A 20,209-nucleotide genomic window follows, 5' to 3' on the forward strand; every position below is an offset into this window, starting at 1 on the left:
TGGCTAAAAAAACACATGTTCCTCACATTTCTGTGGCAGAAAGTTATGGAATCTGAGAGGAGCCACAAATTTCCTTCCACCCAGCGTTCCCCCACGTCTCCCGATAAAAATGATACCTCACTTGTGTGGGTAGGCCTAGCACCCGCGACAGGATATGCCCCAAAACACAACGTGGACACATCACAGAAAACAGAGCTGTTTTTAGCAAAGTGACTACCTGTAGATTTTGGCCTCTAGCTCAGCCGCCACCTAGGGAAACCTACCAAACCTGTGCATTTCTGAAAACTAGAGACCTAGGGGAATCCAAGGAGGGGTGACTTGTGTGGCTCGGACCAGGTTCTGTTACCCAGAATCCTTTGCAAACCTCAAAATTTGGCTAAAAAAACACATGTTCCTCACATTTCTGTGGCAGAAAGTTCTGGAATCTGAGAGGAGCCACAAATTTCCTTCCACCCAGCGTTCCCCCACGTCTCCCGATAAAAATGATACCTCACTTGTGTGGGTAGGCCTAGCGCCCGCGACAGGATATACCCCAAAACACAACGTGGACATATCACAGAAAACAGAGCTGTTTTTAGCAAAGTGACTACCTGTAGATTTTGGCCTCTAGCTCAGCCGCCACCTAGGGAAACCTACCAAACCTGTGCATTGCTGAAAACTAGAGACCTAGGGGAATCCAAGGAGGGGTGACTTGCGGGGCTCGGACCAGGTTCTGTTACCCAGAATCCTTTGCAAACCTCAAAATTTCGCTAAAAAAACACATGTTCCTCACATTTCTGTGGCAGAAAGTTCTGGAATCTGAGAGGAGCCACAAATTTCCTTCCACCCAGCGTTCCCCCACGTCTCCCGATAAAAATGATACCTCACTTGTGTGGGTAGGCCTAGCGCCCGCGACAGGATATGCCCCAAAACACAACGTGGACATATCACAGAAAACAGAGCTGTTTTTAGCAAAGTGACTACCTGTAGATTTTGGCCTCTAGCTCAGCCGCCACCTAGGGAAACCTACCAAACCTGTGCATTTCTGAAAACTAGAGACCTAGGGAAATCCAAGGAGGGGTGACTTGCGGGGCTCGGACCAGGTTCTGTTACCCAGAATCCTTTGCAAACCTCAAAATTTGGCTAAAAAAACACATGTTCCTCACATTTCTGTGGCAGAAAGTTCTGGAATCTGAGAGGAGCCACAAATTTCCTTCCACCCAGCGTTCCCCCATGTCTCCCGATAAAAATGATACCTCACTTGTGTGGGTAGGCCTAGCGCCCGCGACAGGATATGCCCCAAAACACAACGTGGACATATCACAGAAAACAGAGCTGTTTTTAGCAAAGTGACTACCTGTAGATTTTGGCCTCTAGCTCAGCCGCCACCTAGGGAAACCTACCTAACCTGTGCATTTCTGAAAACTAGAGACCTAGGGGAATCCAAGGAGGGGTGACTTGCGGGGCTCGGACCAGGTTCTGTTACCCAGAATCCTTTGCAAACCTCAAAATTTGGCTAAAAAAACACATGTTCCTCACATTTCTGTGGCAGAAAGTTCTGGAATCTGAGAGGAGCCACAAATTTCCTTCCACCCAGCGTTCCCCCACGTCTCCCGATAAAAATGATACCTCACTTGTGTGGGTAGGCCTAGCGCCCGCGACAGGATATGCCCCAAAACACAACGTGGACATATCACAGAAAACAGAGCTGTTTTTAGCAAAGTGACTACCTGTAGATTTTGGCCTCTAGCTCAGCCGCCACCTAGGGAAACCTACCAAACCTGTGCATTTCTGAAAACTAGAGACCTAGGGGAATCCAAGGAGGGGTGACTTGCGGGGCTCGGACCAGGTTCTGTTACCCAGAATCCTTTGCAAACCTCAAAATTTGGCTAAAAAAACACATGTTCCTCACATTTCTGTGGCAGAAAGTTCTGGAATCTGAGAGGAGCCACAAATTTCCTTCCACCCAGCGTTCCCCCACGTCTCCCGATAAAAATGATACCTCACTTGTGTGGGTAGGCCTAGCGCCCGCGACAGGATATGCCCCAAAACACAACGTGGACATATCACAGAAAACAGAGCTGTTTTTAGCAAAGTGACTACCTGTAGATTTTGGCCTCTAGCTCAGCCGCCACCTAGGGAAACCTACCAAACCTGTGCATTTCTGAAAACTAGAGACCTAGGGGAATCCAAGGAGGGGTGACTTGCGGGGCTTGGACCAGGTTCTGTTACCCAGAATCCTTTGCAAACCTCAAAATTTGGCTAAAAAAACACATGTTCCACACATTTCTGTGGCAGAAAGTTCTGGAATCTGAGAGGAGCCACAAATTTCCTTCCACCCAGCGTTCCCCCATGTCTCCCGATAAAAATGATACCTCACTTGTGTGGGTAGGCCTAGCGCCCGCGACAGGATATGCCCCAAAACACAACGTGGACATATCACAGAAAACAGAGCTGTTTTTAGCAAAGTGACTACCTGTAGATTTTGGCCTCTAGCTCAGCCGCCACCTAGGGAAACCTACCAAACCTGTGCATTTCTGAAAACTAGAGACCTAGGGGAATCCAAGGAGGGGTGACTTGCGGGGCTCGGACCAGGTTCTGTTACCCAGAATCCTTTGCAAATCTCAAAATTTGGCTAAAAAAACACATGTTCCTCACATTTCTGTGGCAGAAAGTTCTGGAATCTGAGAGGAGCCACAAATTTCCTTCCACCCAGCGTTCCCCCACGTCTCCCGATAAAAATGATACCTCACTTGTGTGGGTAGGCCTAGCGCCCGCGACAGGATATGCCCCAAAACACAACGTGGACATATCACAGAAAACAGAGCTGTTTTTAGCAAAGTGACTACCTGTAGATTTTGGCCTCTAGCTCAGCCGCCACCTAGGGAAACCTACCAAACCTGTGCATTTCTGAAAACTAGAGACCTAGGGGAATCCAAGGAGGGGTGACTTGCGGGGCTCGGACCAGGTTCTGTTACCCAGAATCCTTTGCAAACCTCAAAATTTGGCTAAAAAAACACATGTTCCTCACATTTCTGTGGCAGAAAGTTCTGGAATCTGAGAGGAGCCACAAATTTCCTTCCACCCAGCGTTCCCCCACGTCTCCCGATAAAAATGATACCTCACTTGTGTGGGTAGGCCTAGCGTCCGCGACAGGATATGCCCCAAAACACAACGTGGACATATCACAGAAAACAGAGCTGTTTTTAGCAAAGTGACTACCTGTAGATTTTGGCCTCTAGCTCAGCCGCCACCTAGGGAAACCTACCAAACCTGTGCATTTCTGAAAACTAGAGACCTAGGGGAATCCAAGGAGGGGTGACTTGCGGGGCTCGGACCAGGTTCTGTTACCCAGAATCCTTTGCAAATCTCAAAATTTGGCTAAAAAAACACATGTTCCTCACATTTCTGTGGCAGAAAGTTCTGGAATCTGAGAGGAGCCACAAATTTCCTTCCACCCAGCGTTCCCCCACGTCTCCCGATAAAAATGATACCTCACTTGTGTGGGTAGGCCTAGCGCCCGCGACAGGATATGCCCCAAAACACAACGTGGACATATCACAGAAAACAGAGCTGTTTTTAGCAAAGTGACTACCTGTAGATTTTGGCCTCTAGCTCAGCCGCCACCTAGGGAAACCTACCAAACCTGTGCATTTCTGAAAACTAGAGACCTAGGGGAATCCAAGGAGGGGTGACTTGTGTGGCTCGGACCAGGTTCTGTTACCCAGAATCCTTTGCAAACCTCAAAATTTGGCTAAAAAAACACATGTCCCTCACATTTCTGTGGCAGAAAGTTCTGGAATCTGAGAGGAGCTACAAATTTCCTTCCACCCAGCGTTCCCCCAAGTCTCCCGATAAAAATGATACCTCACTTGCGTGGGTAGGCCTAGCGCCGGCGACAGGAAACACCCCAAAGCGCAACGTGGACACATCCTAAATTTTGGAAAAAAACCGAGGTGTTTTTTGCAAAGTGCCTACCTGTAGATTTTGGCCTCTAGCTCAGCCGCCACCTAGGGAAACCTACCAAACCTGTGCATTTCTGAAAACTAGAGACCTAGGGGAATCCAAGGAGGGGTGACTTGCGGGGCTCGGACCAGGTTCTGTTACCCAGAATCCTTTGCAAATCTCAAAATTTGGCTAAAAAAACACATGTTCCTCACATTTCTGTGGCAGAAAGTTCTGGAATCTGAGAGGAGCCACAAATTTCCTTCCACCCAGCGTTCCCCCACGTCTCCCGATAAAAATGATACCTCACTTGTGTGGGTAGGCCTAGCGTCCGCGACAGGATATGCCCCAAAACACAACGTGGACATATCACAGAAAACAGAGCTGTTTTTAGCAAAGTGACTACCTGTAGATTTTGGCCTCTAGCTCAGCCGCCACCTAGGGAAACCTACCAAACCTGTGCATTTCTGAAAACTAGAGACCTAGGGGAATCCAAGGAGGGGTGACTTGCGGGGCTCGGACCAGGTTCTGTTACCCAGAATCCTTTGCAAATCTCAAAATTTGGCTAAAAAAACACATGTTCCTCACATTTCTGTGGCAGAAAGTTCTGGAATCTGAGAGGAGCCACAAATTTCCTTCCACCCAGCGTTCCCCCACGTCTCCCGATAAAAATGATACCTCACTTGTGTGGGTAGGCCTAGCGCCCGCGACAGGATATGCCCCAAAACACAACGTGGACATATCACAGAAAACAGAGCTGTTTTTAGCAAAGTGACTACCTGTAGATTTTGGCCTCTAGCTCAGCCGCCACCTAGGGAAACCTACCAAACCTGTGCATTTCTGAAAACTAGAGACCTAGGGGAATCCAAGGAGGGGTGACTTGTGTGGCTCGGACCAGGTTCTGTTACCCAGAATCCTTTGCAAACCTCAAAATTTGGCTAAAAAAACACATGTCCCTCACATTTCTGTGGCAGAAAGTTCTGGAATCTGAGAGGAGCTACAAATTTCCTTCCACCCAGCGTTCCCCCAAGTCTCCCGATAAAAATGATACCTCACTTGCGTGGGTAGGCCTAGCGCCGGCGACAGGAAACACCCCAAAGCGCAACGTGGACACATCCTAAATTTTGGAAAAAAACCGAGGTGTTTTTTGCAAAGTGCCTACCTGTAGATTTTGGCCTCTAGCTCAGCCGCCACCTAGGGAAACCTACCAAACCTGTGCATTTCTGAAAACTAGAGACCTAGGGGAATCCAAGGAGGGGTGACTTGCGGGGCTCGGACCAGGTTCTGTTACCCAGAATCCTTTGCAAATCTCAAAATTTGGCTAAAAAAACACATGTTCCTCACATTTCTGTGGCAGAAAGTTCTGGAATCTGAGAGGAGCCACAAATTTCCTTCCACCCAGCGTTCCCCCACGTCTCCCGATAAAAATGATACCTCACTTGTGTGGGTAGGCCTAGCGCCCGCGACAGGATATGCCCCAAAACACAACGTGGACATATCACAGAAAACAGAGCTGTTTTTAGCAAAGTGACTACCTGTAGATTTTGGCCTCTAGCTCAGCCGGCACCTAGGGAAACCTACCAAACCTGTACATTTCTGAAAACTAGAGACCTAGGGGAATCCAAGGAGGGGTGACTTGTGTGGCTCGGACCAGGTTCTGTTACCCAGAATCCTTTGCAAACCTCAAAATTTGGCTAAAAAAACACATGTCCCTCACATTTCTGTGGCAGAAAGTTCTGGAATCTGAGAGGAGCTACAAATTTCCTTCCACCCAGCGTTCCCCCAAGTCTCCCGATAAAAATGATACCTCACTTGCGTGGGTAGGCCTAGCGCCGGCGACAGGAAACACCCCAAAGCGCAACGTGGACACATCCTAAATTTTGGAAAAAAACAGAGGTGTTTTTTGCAAAGTGCCTACCTGTAGATTTTGGCCTCTAGCTCAGCCGGCACCTAGGGAAACCTACCAAACCTGTGCATTTCTGAAAACTAGAGACCTAGGGGAATCCAAGGAGGGGTGACTTGCGGGGCTCGGACCAGGTTCTGTTACCCAGAATCCTTTGCAAACCTCAAAATTTGGCTAAAAATACACATGTTACTCACATTTCTGTGGCAGAAAGTTCTGGAATCTGAGAGGAGCCACAAATTTCCTTCTACCCAGCGTTCCCCCAAGTCTCCCGATAAAAATGATACCTCACTTGTGTGGGTAGGCCTAGCGCCCGCGACAGGATATGCCCCAAAACACAACGTGGACGTATCACAGAAAACAGAGCTGTTTTTAGCAAAGTGACTACCTGTAGATTTTGGCCTCTAGCTCAGCCGCCACCTAGGGAAACCTACCAAACCTGTGCATTTCTGAAAACTAGAGACCTAGGGGAATCCAAGGAGGGGTGACTTGCGGGGCTCGGACCAGGTTCTGTTACCCAGAATCCTTTGCAAATCTCAAAATTTGGCTAAAAAAACACATGTTCCTCACATTTCTGTGGCAGAAAGTTCTGGAATCTGAGAGGAGCCACAAATTTCCTTCCACCCAGCGTTCCCCCACGTCTCCCGATAAAAATGATACCTCACTTGTGTGGGTAGGCCTAGCGCCCGCTACAGGATATGCCCCAAAACACAACGTGGACACATCACAGAAAACAGAGCTGTTTTTAGCAAAGTGACTACCTGGAGATTTTGGCCTCTAGCTCAGCCGCCACCTAGGGAAACCTACCAAACCTGTACATTTCTGAAAACTAGAGACCTAGGGGAATCCAAGGAGGGGTGACTTGTGTGGCTCGGACCAGGTTCTGTTACCCAGAATCCTTTGCAAACCTCAAAATTTGGCTAAAAAAACACATGTCCCTCACATTTCTGTGGCAGAAAGTTCTGGAATCTGAGAGGAGCTACAAATTTCCTTCCACCCAGCGTTCCCCCAAGTCTCCCGATAAAAATGATACCTCACTTGCGTGGGTAGGCCTAGCGCCGGCGACAGGAAACACCCCAAAGCGCAACGTGGACACATCCTAATTTTTGGAAAAAAACAGAGGTGTTTTTTGCAAAGTGCCTACCTGTAGATTTTGGCCTCTAGCTCAGCCGGCACCTAGGGAAACCTACCAAACCTGTGCATTTCTGAAAACTAGAGCCCTAGGGGAATCCAAGGAGGGGTGACTTGCGGGGCTCGGACCAGGTTCTGTTACCCAGAATCCTTTGCAAACCTCAAAATTTGGCTAAAAATACACATGTTACTCACATTTCTGTGGCAGAAAGTTCTGGAATCTGAGAGGAGCCACAAATTTCCTTCTACGCAGCGTTCCCCCAAGTCTCCCGATAAAAATGATACCTCACTTGCGTGGGTAGGCCTAGCGCCGGCGACAGGAAACACCCCAAAGCGCAACGTGGACACATCCTAAATTTTGGAAAAAAACAGAGGTGTTTTTTGCGAAGTGCCTACCTGTAGATTTTGGCCTCTAGCTCAGCCGGCACCTAGGGAAACCTACCAAACCTGTGCATTTCTGAAAACTAGAGACCTAGGGGAATCCAAGGAGGGGTGACTTGCGGGGCTCGGACCAGGTTCTGTTACCCAGAATCCTTTGCAAACCTCAAAATTTGGCTAAAAATACACATGTTACTCACATTTCTGTGGCAGAAAGTTCTGGAATCTGAGAGGAGCCACAAATTTCCTTCTACCCAGCGTTCCCCCAAGTCTCCCGATAAAAATGATACCTCACTTGTGTGGGTAGGACTAGCGCCCACGAAAGGAAAGGGCCCAAAACACAACGTGGACACATCACATTTTTTTATAAAAAGCAGTGCCTACCTGTGGATTTTGGCCTGTAGCTCAGCCGACACCTGAGGAAACCTAGCAAACCAGTGCATTTTTGAAAACTAGAAACCCAGGGGAATCCAAGATGGGGTGACTTGCGGGGCTCTGACCAGGTTATGTTACCCAGAATCCTTTGCAAACATCAAAATTTGGCCCAAAAAACACTTTTTCCTCTCATTTCGGTGACAGAAAGTTCTGGAATCTGAGAGGAGCCACAAATTTCCTTCCACCCAGCGTTCCCCTAAGTCTCTCGATAAAAATGGTACATCACTTCTGTGGGTAGGCCTAGCGCCCACAAAAGGAAATGGCCCAAAACACAACGTGGACACAACATATTTTTTCACAGAAAACAGAGGTGTTTTTTGCAAGGTGCCTACCTGTGGTGTTTGGCCTGTAGCTCAGCCGGCCCCAGGGGGGGGGGGGCAGAAATGCCCTAAAATAAATTTGCCCCCCCAACCCCCACCCTCCCCCGCCGGGAGCGACCCTTGCCTACGGGGTCGCTCCCCCTGCGTGACATTGGCACCAAAAAACAAATCCCCGGTGCCTAGTGGTTTCTGCCCCCTTGGGGGCAGGTTGACCTAAACTCAGCCAATCTGCCCCCAAGGGGGGCAGAAATGGCCTAAATACAATTTGTCCCCCAGGGGAGCGACTTTTGCCTGATGGGTCGCTCCCCATCTCTAAAAAAAAAAAAAAAAGAAAAAAAAGAAAAATTCCCCTGGCGCCTAGAGGTTTCTGCCCCCCCCCCCCGGGGGCAGTTCGGCCTAATAATAGGCCGATCTGTCCCCCGGGGGGGCAGAAATGGCCTAAAATAAATTTGGCCCCCCAACCCCCACCACCTCCCCGGGAGCGACCCTTGCCTAAGGGGTCGCTCCCCCTGCGTGACATTGGCGCCAAAAAACAAATCCCCGGTGCCTAGTGGTTTCTGCCCCCTTGGGGGCAGATTGACCTAAAATTGGCCAATCTGCCCCCAGGGGGGCAGAAATGGTCTAAATACAATTTGCCCCCCAGGGGAGCGACCCTTGCCTGATGGGTCGCTCCCCATCTCTAAAAAAAGAAACAACAAAAAAAAAAACACAAAAAAAAAATTGCCCTGGCGCCTAGAGTGTTCTGCCCCCCCCCGGGGGCAGTTCGGCCTAATAATAGGCCGATCTGTCCCCCGGGGGGGCAGAAATGGCCTAAAATAAATTTGCCCCCCCAACCCCCACCGCCCCCCCGGGAGCGACCCTTGCCTACGGGGTCGCTCCCCCTGCGTGACATTGGCGCCAAAAAACAAATCCCCGGTGCCTAGTGGTTTCTGCCCCCTTGGGGGCAGATTGACCTAAAATTGGCCAATCTGCCCCCAGGGGGGCAGAAATGGTCTAAATACAATTTGCCCCCCCAGGGGAGCGACCCTTGCCTGATGGGTCGCTCCCCATCTCTAAAAAAAGAAACAACAAAAAAAAAAACACAAAAAAAAAATTGCCCTGGCGCCTAGAGTGTTCTGCCCCCCCCCGGGGGCAGTTCGGCCTAATAATAGGCCGATCTGTCCCCCGGGGGGGCAGAAATGGCCTAAAATAAATTTGCCCCCCCAACCTCCACCCCCCCCCGGGAGCGACCCTTGCCTACGGGGTCGCTCCCCCTGCGTGACATTGGCGCCAAAAAACAAATCCCCGGTGCCTAGTGGTTTCTGCCCCCTAGGGGGCAGATTGACCTAAAATTGGCCAATCTGCCCCCAGGGGGGCAGAAATGGTCTAAATACAATTTGCCCCCCCCAGGGGAGCGACCCTTGCCTGATGGGTCGCTCCCCATCTCTAAAAAAAGAAACAACAAAAAAAAAAAACACAAAAAAAAAATTGCCCTGGCGCCTAGAGTGTTCTGCCCCCCCCCCGGGGGCAGTTCGGCCTAAAAATAGGCCGATCTGTCCCCCGGGGGGGCAGAAATGGCCTAAAATAAATTTGCCCCCCCAACCCCCACACCCCCCCCCGGGAGCGACCCTTGCCTACGGGGTCGCTCCCCCTGCGTGACATTGGCGCCAAAAAACAAATCCCCGGTGCCTTGTGGTTTCTGCCCCCTTGGGGGCAGATTGACCCAAAATTGGCCAATCTGCCCCCAGGGGGGCAGAAATGGTCTAAATACAATTTGCCCCCCCAGGGGAGCGACCCTTGCCTGATGGGTCGCTCCCCATCTCTAAAAAAAGAAACAACAAAAAAAAAAAACACAAAAAAAAAAATTGCCCTGGCGCCTAGAGTGTTCTGCCCCCCCCCCCCGGGGGCAGTTCGGCCTAATAATAGGCCGATCTGTCCCCCGGGGGGGCAGAAATGGCCTAAAATAAATTTGCCCCCCAACCCCCACACCCCCCCCCGGGAGCGACCCTTGCCTACGGGGTCGCTCCCCCTGCGTGACATTGGCGCCAAAAAACAAATCCCCGGTGCCTAGTGGTTTCTGCCCCCTAGGGGGCAGATTGACCTAAAATTGGCCAATCTGCCCCCAGGGGGGCAGAAATGGTCTAAATACAATTTGCCCCCCCAGGGGAGCGACCCTTGCCTGATGGGTCGCTCCCCATCTCTAAAAAAAGAAACAAAAAAAAAAAAAAACACAAAAAAAAAATTGCCCTGGCGCCTAGAGTGTTCTGCCCCCCCCCCGGGGGCAGTTCGGCCTAAAAATAGGCCGATCTGTCCCCCGGGGGGGCAGAAATGGCCTAAAATAAATTTGCCCCCCCAACCGGCACACCCCCCCCCGGGAGCGACCCTTGCCTACGGGGTCGCTCCCCCTGCGTGACATTGGCGCCAAAAAACAAATCCCCGGTGCCTTGTGGTTTCTGCCCCCTTGGGGCAGATTGACCTAAAATTGGCCAATCTGCCCCCAGGGGGGCAGAAATGGTCTAAATACAATTTGCCCCCCCAGGGGAGCGACCCTTGCCTGATGGGTCGCTCCCCATCTCTAAAAAAAGAAACAACAAAAAAAAAAAACACAAAAAAAAAATTGCCCTGGCGCCTAGAGTGTTCTGCCCCCCCCCGGGGGCAGTTCGGCCTAATAATAGGCCGATCTGTCCCCCGGGGGGGGCAGAAATGGCCTAAAATAAATTTGCCCCCCCACCCCCCCCCCCGGGAGCGACCCTTGCCTACGGGGTCGCTCCCCCTGCGTGACATTGGCGCCAAAAAACAAATCCCCGGTGCCTAGTGGTTTCTGCCCCCTTGGGGGCAGATTGACCTAAAATCGGCCAATCTGCCCCCAGGGGGGCAGAAATGGTCTAAATACAATTTGCCCCCCAGGGGAGCGACCCTTGCCTGATGGGTCGCTCCCCATCTCTAAAAAAAAAAAAAAGAAAAAAAAAAAAAAACACACAAAAAAAATTTGCCCTGGCGCCTAGAGGTTTCTTCCCCCCCTGGGGGCAGATCGGCCTAATAATAGGCCGATCTGCCCCCAGGGGGGGCAGAAAAGGCCTTCCTAAAAAATTGCCCCCCCTGGGAGCGACCCTTGCCAAAGGGGTCGCTTTGTTGCGTGACATTCGCGCGCAAAAACAAACTCCCTGGTGTCTAATGGTTTCTGCCCCCCTTGGGGGCAGATTGGCCTTATCAAAATAGGCCAATCTGCCCCCAAGGGGGGCAGAAATGGCCTAAATATATATTGCCCCGTAAGGGAGCGACCCTTGCCTAAGGGATCGCTCCCCACCTAAAAAAAAAAGAATTCATCACAAAAAAAAGAAAAAAAAAAAAAATGGTCCCTGGTGCCTAGAGGTTTCTGCCCCCAGGGGGGGCAGAAAAGGCCTTCCTAAAAAAATGCCCCCCTGGGAGCGACCCTTGCCCAAGGGGTCGCTCCCTTTTGCCAATTTCAAGAAAGAAAAAAAAAATCCCTGGTGTCTAGTGGGGTTTCAAAAGCCGGATTGCAAGCAATCCAGCTTTTGAAACCTGTGAGAGACTTCAAAGGGAAGGAAATACATTTCCTTCCCTTTGAAGCCTCTGGGGGCCTCCCCCATGGGATTGAAAAAGAAATGCAAAAGCATTTCTTTTTCAATCGCGCTGGAAGCTCTGCTTCCAGCGAGATGGGGGAGACCCTGTGACTAATCAGCGCGCGCTCGCGCGCTGACGTCACAGGGGGGGTTGGGGGGGGTCGGGGGTGGGAGGGGAAGGTCTTCCCCTTCCATTCCTGACTTGGGGGGGTGGGGGGGAACCCCACAGAGGGAGCGAGAGCGCTCCCTCTGGGCTGTGTGCCGAGGACGTAGTGGTTACGTCCTCGGCACAGCAGCACTGTGCCGCAGGACGTAACCACTACGTCCGCGGCACAGAAGGGGTTAAAGCCAGCCTGCAAGCCAGGCATGGCTTCCAGACACATCAACACCTTAGTGCCCACTTAAGTGCATTACGTCCACTGGGGTCTCTAAACCTACATTCCCTACCATATACTAGAGACTTACAGGTAACTTGTGTTGGCCAATTAGAACTATACCAATCACTGTATACTTTTTAAGGACACAACACTGCCCCTGGGCCTGGTTAGCAGAGCCCAGGGCACTTTCAGAGTCAGTAAACACCAGTGTCAGTGAACAAATGGGGGTGATCAGAGCAAAAAGGATGACTTTCTAAATAGTGGCAAAAGGGAAAGTGAGTGCTTACCCTGGGTGAAGTCGCAACAATGGTTATTCATCTTGGTTTACTCCATTGTGATGCCACTAGATTCTGATTCAATTATTTATGCCAAAGGCTTACAACGGAAGCTATATACAACATATTTTTTTCAGCATATTATTTACTACATAAAACCTGATGCCATCACACTCATTTATGCGTGCACACACACACACACACACACACAATTAACATTTTATTGGGCGCCATTTACTCCATAAGTTCTACTTTTAAAACTGCGCTTTTTCAATTAATTCCTCCAAATGTATATGTTGGTTTCAGGAAGTATGGTTTCAGTGTATATATGCTCCCAGTTCACCCCCTAGTACCTATGCCGCAAATCAAAGAAATTAGTTGGTAAAAACAAGAAATGAGAAGAGGCAGATACAGATGTCCTGCAGCAACCTGGGAGTGCAAATGGTGTCATGGCTCATAACCCTTGGAGTCTTGAGTTCCCCCAAAAAGATGCATGTGACTCAAAGGAATTCCTACGCTCCTCACAGATGAACAGAGCAGTGTTGTGCAAGAGAATCAGTTGACTGCTTCTAGTACCTGTAGAAATGATGAACAAAAGGTAAGGGCTTCTATGACTTTTTCAGAGTCTCTTAACATGCCTGCATGGGTTGCAGCTGGGATCACCATTTCAGGGGGCTCTTGGCCACACTGGGCCAGATGCTGTTTTTTGTGGATTCATAAGTTTTGACAATTTAACCATTAAGTGGACTTACAACACATGGGACCACTTGCACTTTTACTCAGCACACATTTTAATATTTTCACAATAGTTTTAACTGGAGGAAGGGCCTCAGAGCTGAACTATTCAGTTTCCCCAAGAATTGTGCCAAAAGTTTACCATTTATTTCAATTGTTTTTTTTCTGCTTTCTTCTTTTTAGATCTTGCATACAGGCAGCTTTTAGCTGTCTGGTGTCCAAGACTTAGGGCCTCATTACGACATTGTCGGTCCTCAGACCGCCAATGCCACAGTGGCGGTCAGACCGCCACACTCCAGGCAGTCTTACTGCCACAATAAGACCTGAGTCGTGGACAGCCACAGCAGTGCTGAGTTCAGTTCCGCCACACTGATCACAAGTCCAGTTTCTGCCAGCATTTTAATGATGGAGACCCCGTCATGAAAAGGCTGGCAGAAACCCAGTGCTGTGGGCCACGGGGGGCGTTCCTGAACTGCCCATGAATATGTCTTGGGCAGTGCTGGGGCCCTCCTGCCCAACACCCTCAGAATGCACACTGTCTGCTTTCCAAGAGTTGTAGTGCTACGGTATTGGCCTCGGCTCCCTTAAGGGAGCCAATACCAATGCCATAGCACTGTTCCTGCAGGGCTGACCAGCAGGAACATTACAGTATAATACTATTTTCCCACCAGTCAGCCCAGTGGGAACATCATAATATTAAGGGGGATGAGGCAGGGGTTGATGTCTGCCTCATCCCCACGATTTTGGCAGTCAGCTCATCCAACTACCAAACTCGTAATGAGCACCTAATTGTTTATAGTACCAATACTTATGGTAGGCTTTGTGTCATCCTATTGTTTTTCATTTGGTTGACTTTCTTATCAGTCTCATTTGCGTGCTTCTTATTTGAAGCCTTTTCTTCATTTCATTGTGTTTTTTCTTCCGTGGAGGAGAGATTCTTTACCATTCTTCTACCTGGAAGACTTGCATCCTTCTATTCCATACATCTAGGAAACTGTTTTCTTTTTCTTTGAATACTTCCATGTATTGCTTTCCACCTCACATCTCCACCCCCCCCCCCCACAACCAGTGTTACTCTGTTACCTACAAATCCTCTGCTTCTTATCCGTTTCTGCTTGGCAGTTTTTTCTATTTTTCATCAAACTATTTCCCTTAACCTTCTCCGTTGATCCCCTTCCTTCGTTGCTCACTGTGCTCAGTATGTTGAGTTGTTCAGCAGTTTGCTACCAGGGTGCCATTGTCTCTTAAAAGTGCTTTAGCTCACTTTTCATGTTTTTTTTTTATTCACTGCTCCAAGATGGGTGTCTGTCATCTTGGAATGGTAAACTATATGTAGTTAAAAAACAAAGGGCCTGATTACAACCTTGGAGGAGGGATTACTCTGTCACAAATGTGACAGATATCCTGCCTGTGGTACAACAAGTTCCATAGGATATAATGTAACTTGTAATAAGGTGGGGGGATATCATTGCGGAGTGACTGTTTTAATTTTTTTGTTTTTGCTAGTGGTGCTCAGCAGTGGCAGCAACATTTTTGACAATGCTGAACAGCATCAGCAGCAAGCATGGCCAAATACAAACTATCACCTTATATCTAAAAAAGCAGAGACCTAATAACTTTACAAATGCTTTTTTATGAATGGTACTCCACAGCTTAACTCTTGTAAACCCCCTCTTTTGATTCACAGTGTCAAATACAGCAAACAAAAAACAAATCACTGTTTAGCATGCACGTCTTTTATTCATTATAGGATTGAGGCATCAAAAATATAGGCCCTCATTACGACTTTGGCGGTCCTATGACAGCCGCGGTGTAGGTGGCAGTTGCACCACCACGGATCCTGTGGAGCAGACCATGTTTCCACTGACCATATTACAAGGTTGCACCCCGCCAGGATTTCCACCGGTTGCCCCACCACGAATAGGCTGGTGGAAACAAACCACATAAAAGGGGACACTGACCTTCAGGAACACGGGTACATCCGCAGGCGCTATGAAACCCAAACTGGCAGCCTTCCCAATGCTCTTGCTGGCCATACGACTCCAGAACCAGCGATGGCGACAAAGACACAAACTGTAAGTGCACACTGGAGGGAATGACATTAGTACACACACACCTGGCATGGCTAGCCACGGCCACACTCGTACACAACCAAACACCCGTACGAGCACACACACACTCACACATATCCACACTCACACACAAACCTTACACAACAAATTGCACATATGCAACGCATACATGCTGAAAGCCAGGACAAATATGTGTCCATAGACACTAAGGGGTCCCTGGTACAGATATATTCAATCAAAATTAGGAAAGAATAAACTTACAAATAGGCCTACTGGCCAGTCCGACTGTATTGTGTGCCCCAGGCACACAGGGTAATTTCCATGGCTCCTGACTGCATAGTAGCATCCACACGATAGGGGCATCAATGGGGCATGCAGGTGCCTCACGGGTGAATCCAAGGCGGGGGTTTGGGTTTTAAGGGGGGATCCTTAGGTGGGGGCTTGGAGGGAGTGTCCTGCAACTTTTTATGTTGGGATGTGGCTTTCATCCTGGATTTAGATTTTAGGGGACGGGGCTTGGCTTTTGATTTGGGAGAGGTAACCTTGGCCTGGGTGGAGACAGATGTCTTAGGTGGTGGAGGGGCATGGCTGGTACCAAGTGCACTATGGGAGGCTTGGGAAGTGGAAGGTAGGGGTTTTGGGAGTGGAACAGGGTGCTTGGGATAACAGGGAATGGGCCAGTGGGAGGGAACAGGGAAAACTCATGCAGGAACATTTTTTTAGGGGCACAAGACTGGGAATGGGAGTGACGTTCGGGAGTGGAGGGAGAGGGAGTGGTAGTGAGGTGTGCACAGTGAGGTGCCTTGGGTGCAGGTGCAAGCGTGGATGTCATGTGTGTGCTGTGTGACTGTTGCATGTGTGAGTGTAGTGGGAGGAGGGGGGAGGAGACGCAGGGAGATGCCAAGGGGGATGTGTCAATGTATGTTGTAGTGGTGTGTGCAGGTAGGGTGGATGTGCTGGATGGGGTGGTGTTGACAGTTGTGCTGAGTGCACATGTGGTGTACGGGGTGCATGCATTGGGTCTGCTATTGTGACGGTGGGAATGACTGCACTTGTGGGAGGATCTGGGTCTGATGATGTGGTGTCTACAGATATAAGTGGTGTAGTGCCTGTGAGGAGAGAGGTGGTGGGGAAGACCGTGTAGGGAGTGGATGTTGCTGTATCTGCATCTGAATGTTGTGTGTGTGCATGGCCCTGGTGTCTTTTGTGGTGCCTGTGTTTGTCCTTGCGATCTGGGTCTGTTGATGTGGATTCATGTTTGTATGAATGAGTGCCTTAGATGGGTGATGGAAGAGGAACATGTAGTTGAAGGGGGGACGGAAGAAGAAGGAACACTGGCTGCCATCAATGTGGAGGCCAGAGCCTGAAACAATATCTGCAGAGCAGACAGGGCACTGTGAATGCCTTCCAGGTAGGCATTTGACTGCTACATCTATGATGCTAGTCCCTTGATGGCATTCACGATTATTGACTGCCCCACAGAGATGGACCTCAGGAGGTCAATATCCTCTTCATTGAGGGCAGCAGGGTTGACTGGGGCTGGGGCTGGGGCAGAGGGGCCTGCAGTGAAGGAGATGCCCACCCTCCTGGGTGAGCGGGCATGGGCAACTGGGTGGAAAGCTACAGGGAGGGCGGTGCTGGTAAGGGTGGTGGCGGACAAGGATGGTGCTGGGATGGCTCCAGATGGGCCCACCACTGCCAGGGAGCGTTCATCAGAGGAAGAATCCGAAGATGTAATTGTCGATCCTGTTTCTCTTGTGGGACTCCCCTCATCCTCCCTCCCACTGGTCTACTGGTATCAGACTCCTGGGTCCTGTGGACAGCAGCTTCCCCACTCGCTGGTGCCCCTTCTCCTTTGCCTGATGATGCTGATGCACACAAAGACACAGGTGGAGAGGGAGGAGGGTGGCAGAGAAAGACAGGGTGCAATGGGTCAATACCAAGCCTACATACACACAGAGTAGCAACAACATTATCTGCTGCCATGCCATGGCAGGCCATACCCTCACCTATACATGCCACATCAGTAGGACACTATGGGGGATACCACCGCCATGATGATGGAAACTGTCAATGTTGGAGCACTCCTGTACTTGATGAGGGACAACCTAGTCACACTTGCCCAGTTTGTGGCACGTTCCCATGGTCGTGTGTGGGGACATTTTCTGTACACCATACTCAACAAAATACTGCATGGGTGGTTAGCATGCTCACTCTTGACAAATAGGATAGTGACATCTGGCCCCATTGCACCCATCAACACATACAGTACATGGCAGCTGATTGAGGACACACTAATTACGTCACTCACAGTGGTATGCTGATACTAAAGGCAATGTCCTGACACCTCACTTGTACTGATGCTGATGCTAGGAGCTTGGATCAGGAACCCTGTTGAGGGTCACCACACAATTCTCAAATTGGAAGTAACTGCCCACATATTTCCCTGTCTGCATGGTATGGGCACACATGAACAAATTCTGTCAGTGTGGCTGATACCCATAGTCAGCGTGCTACTAACAATGACCTACGCTACATCATTCCACCAGTGGGAAACCCAAAGCCATATAGGCAGAACATTATCAAGGTGTGAGTGTGTACTTACCCCCTTGTGTCTGCTGTGCTGCCCTCAAGCGCCCATCCACCTCAGGGTCGGCCATCGCCAAAATGCAGGCCATTAGTGGGGTCAGGATCTGATGGGCACTCCTCCCTTGTTGAGAGGACGTCCCCAGCTGGGTCGCTACAGTCTTCCTGGCTCAGAGTTTCACATCCTCCCACCGCTTTCTGCAGTGGGTGCTTCTCCGGGCATGGATCCCCAGGGTCCACACTTGCTTAGCGATGACACGCCAAATCCCTTTCTTTTGATGGGCACTGACCTGCATGGGTGACACAGACAGAAGGACAAAGTCATGTAGATTGGCATTACAGGGTTAGCAGTGGACATCACACATCTAACACATTTCATGGCCACAGTCACATGCCCTTATGCCACTAATGCTCAGACTCCTCACCCATCTCCATACATCCACTCCTTCTGCCTCGTCCCAACTCCTTTCTTCCTCACACACATCACAATCACACATGAAAGTGACATGAGGCTCACCTGCTGCTCTGGGACATACAACTGTCCATACAGGGGTAGGACCCTGTCCACAAGCTTCTCCAGCTTTTCCTGGGTGAAGGCTGGGGCCCTATCTCCTGCTGGATGTAGCATCTTGGCTTCTAGAGTCAGAACACAGCAGCACACCCAGTGGAAGTCTTGCTTGCACGAGTGTCAGGAATCAAATGAGCTACATAACAGTAAATGGCGGTTACAGCCGCAAGGCACATGACCGGCAGTGATCACCATTGGCTCCAGTCTCCCATAGGCAATAATGTCATCCAATGAGGTTTTGTATGGTGGTTCAGACTGCCTACTGCCATGACGTCTGACACCGGCGGAATGAGGTCACTACCAAGTGTCCTGTGCATACGGGACAGGCAGCTGCCATTTTACATGCAAAAAGTGAATAGTAGATTAATTTTATGTGCATCATGGAGGATATGTAGTGACTACTGCATAGATTGGCAATGTCGACACAGTGCATACATCAACATTTGACTTCTCCTCTCTCCTGTTCCCAGATACGGTGCAATGGTGATGATGAGACATTCCCCTGTGTACCGGCCCCTAGTCGACCTGGCTACCCTGAAAGAGATGCACGTCATTTAGATGTACCGTCTGAATTGTCAGATCATTATGGAGTTGTGTAGCCAGTTGGAGCCTGATCTGTTGCCTGACATACGTCATCCCTATGCCATCCACCCCTTAGTGCAGGTGTTGTCTGTACTCCACTTCCTTGCCTCAAGGTATTTTCAGATGACAGGGGGCTTGGGAGTAGGGATGTCACAGCCGTAATTTCAGATGACAGGGTGCTTGGCAGTAGGGATGTCACAGCCTATGTTCAGCAATGTGTTGAAGGATTTACTGTGTGCTTTGCTCAAACTTCTGCCCTCCTACATAATGTTCCCCTCAACGGGGGGATTTGAACACTATTAAGGGATGTAGATGGCACCCACATTGCCTTGGTTCCAACCAGGATGAATGAACAAATGTACAGGAATCAGAAAAACTTTCATTCCACTAATGTGCAGGTGGTGTGTCTAACTGACCACTACATCATGCAGATAATGGTCAGGTTCACTGGTTCTGTACATAACACATACATTCTGCTTAACAGCAACTTCCCACACATGATGGCACAACTACAGAGGGACCGGGCATGGCTCATTGGTATATCTAATAGGATATGTCCCCCTATAATATCACGTCAATTCAAAATCTACCCTGTGTCCCCACTGGTATTGAGATGTGTCCTACCTTTGTGCACACAGGTGACTCTGGGTCCCCCAACCTTCCCTGGCTGCTACAACAAATGGCAAACACTGTTTCAGCTAGGCCCACAGCAGGAAGAGGTGTATTATCGAGAGGACCTTTGGCCTACTAAAGGCCAGATTCCGCTGCCTCCATGTGTCCATGGGTGCCCTACTCTACAAACCACTTAAGGTCTGCCAGATCGTTGTTCCCTGCTGCATGCTGCACAATCTGGCCCTGAGACGTCACATCCCATTGCTGGATGTAGAGGAGGTGGCAGCTGGACCAGTGGCTGATGAAGGGGACTTAGTGAGTGATGATAAGGATGCAGCTGACTCCAGAGCAGAGTTAATTCAACAGTACTTCCCATGGGAAACAGGTATGTGCCATGTGTGATGTATGTTACCTGTACTCCTGTCTGCATTGTGCCATAGCTCCTCCTGGTGTCTGTCATCGATGGAGGCGTTGAGTGCAGTTCACCCTCTGGGTGGGTTGGGGGGCAGTTTGGCCATCAGAGGAGGTGTTTCAATTCAAATGTGAGTGCTATTTCCACTGTGCTGTTGTGTAGCATCACTCATGCAATTGTTTGTCCATGTGCTATGTTCCCTGTACTGCTTTGACAACTGCAATTGTCATGCCAAGGATGTTGTTGTCATCAGTATTGCTATTATTCCTCACAGTCCACAATGGGAGAACGTGTCACCCAACTTCTACAGCCTGTGTAACCTGCCTTTAGGTGAAA

This window comes from Pleurodeles waltl, chromosome 5, assembly GCF_031143425.1.
Source record: "Pleurodeles waltl isolate 20211129_DDA chromosome 5, aPleWal1.hap1.20221129, whole genome shotgun sequence".
Classification (NCBI taxonomy): Eukaryota; Metazoa; Chordata; class Amphibia; order Caudata; family Salamandridae; genus Pleurodeles; species Pleurodeles waltl.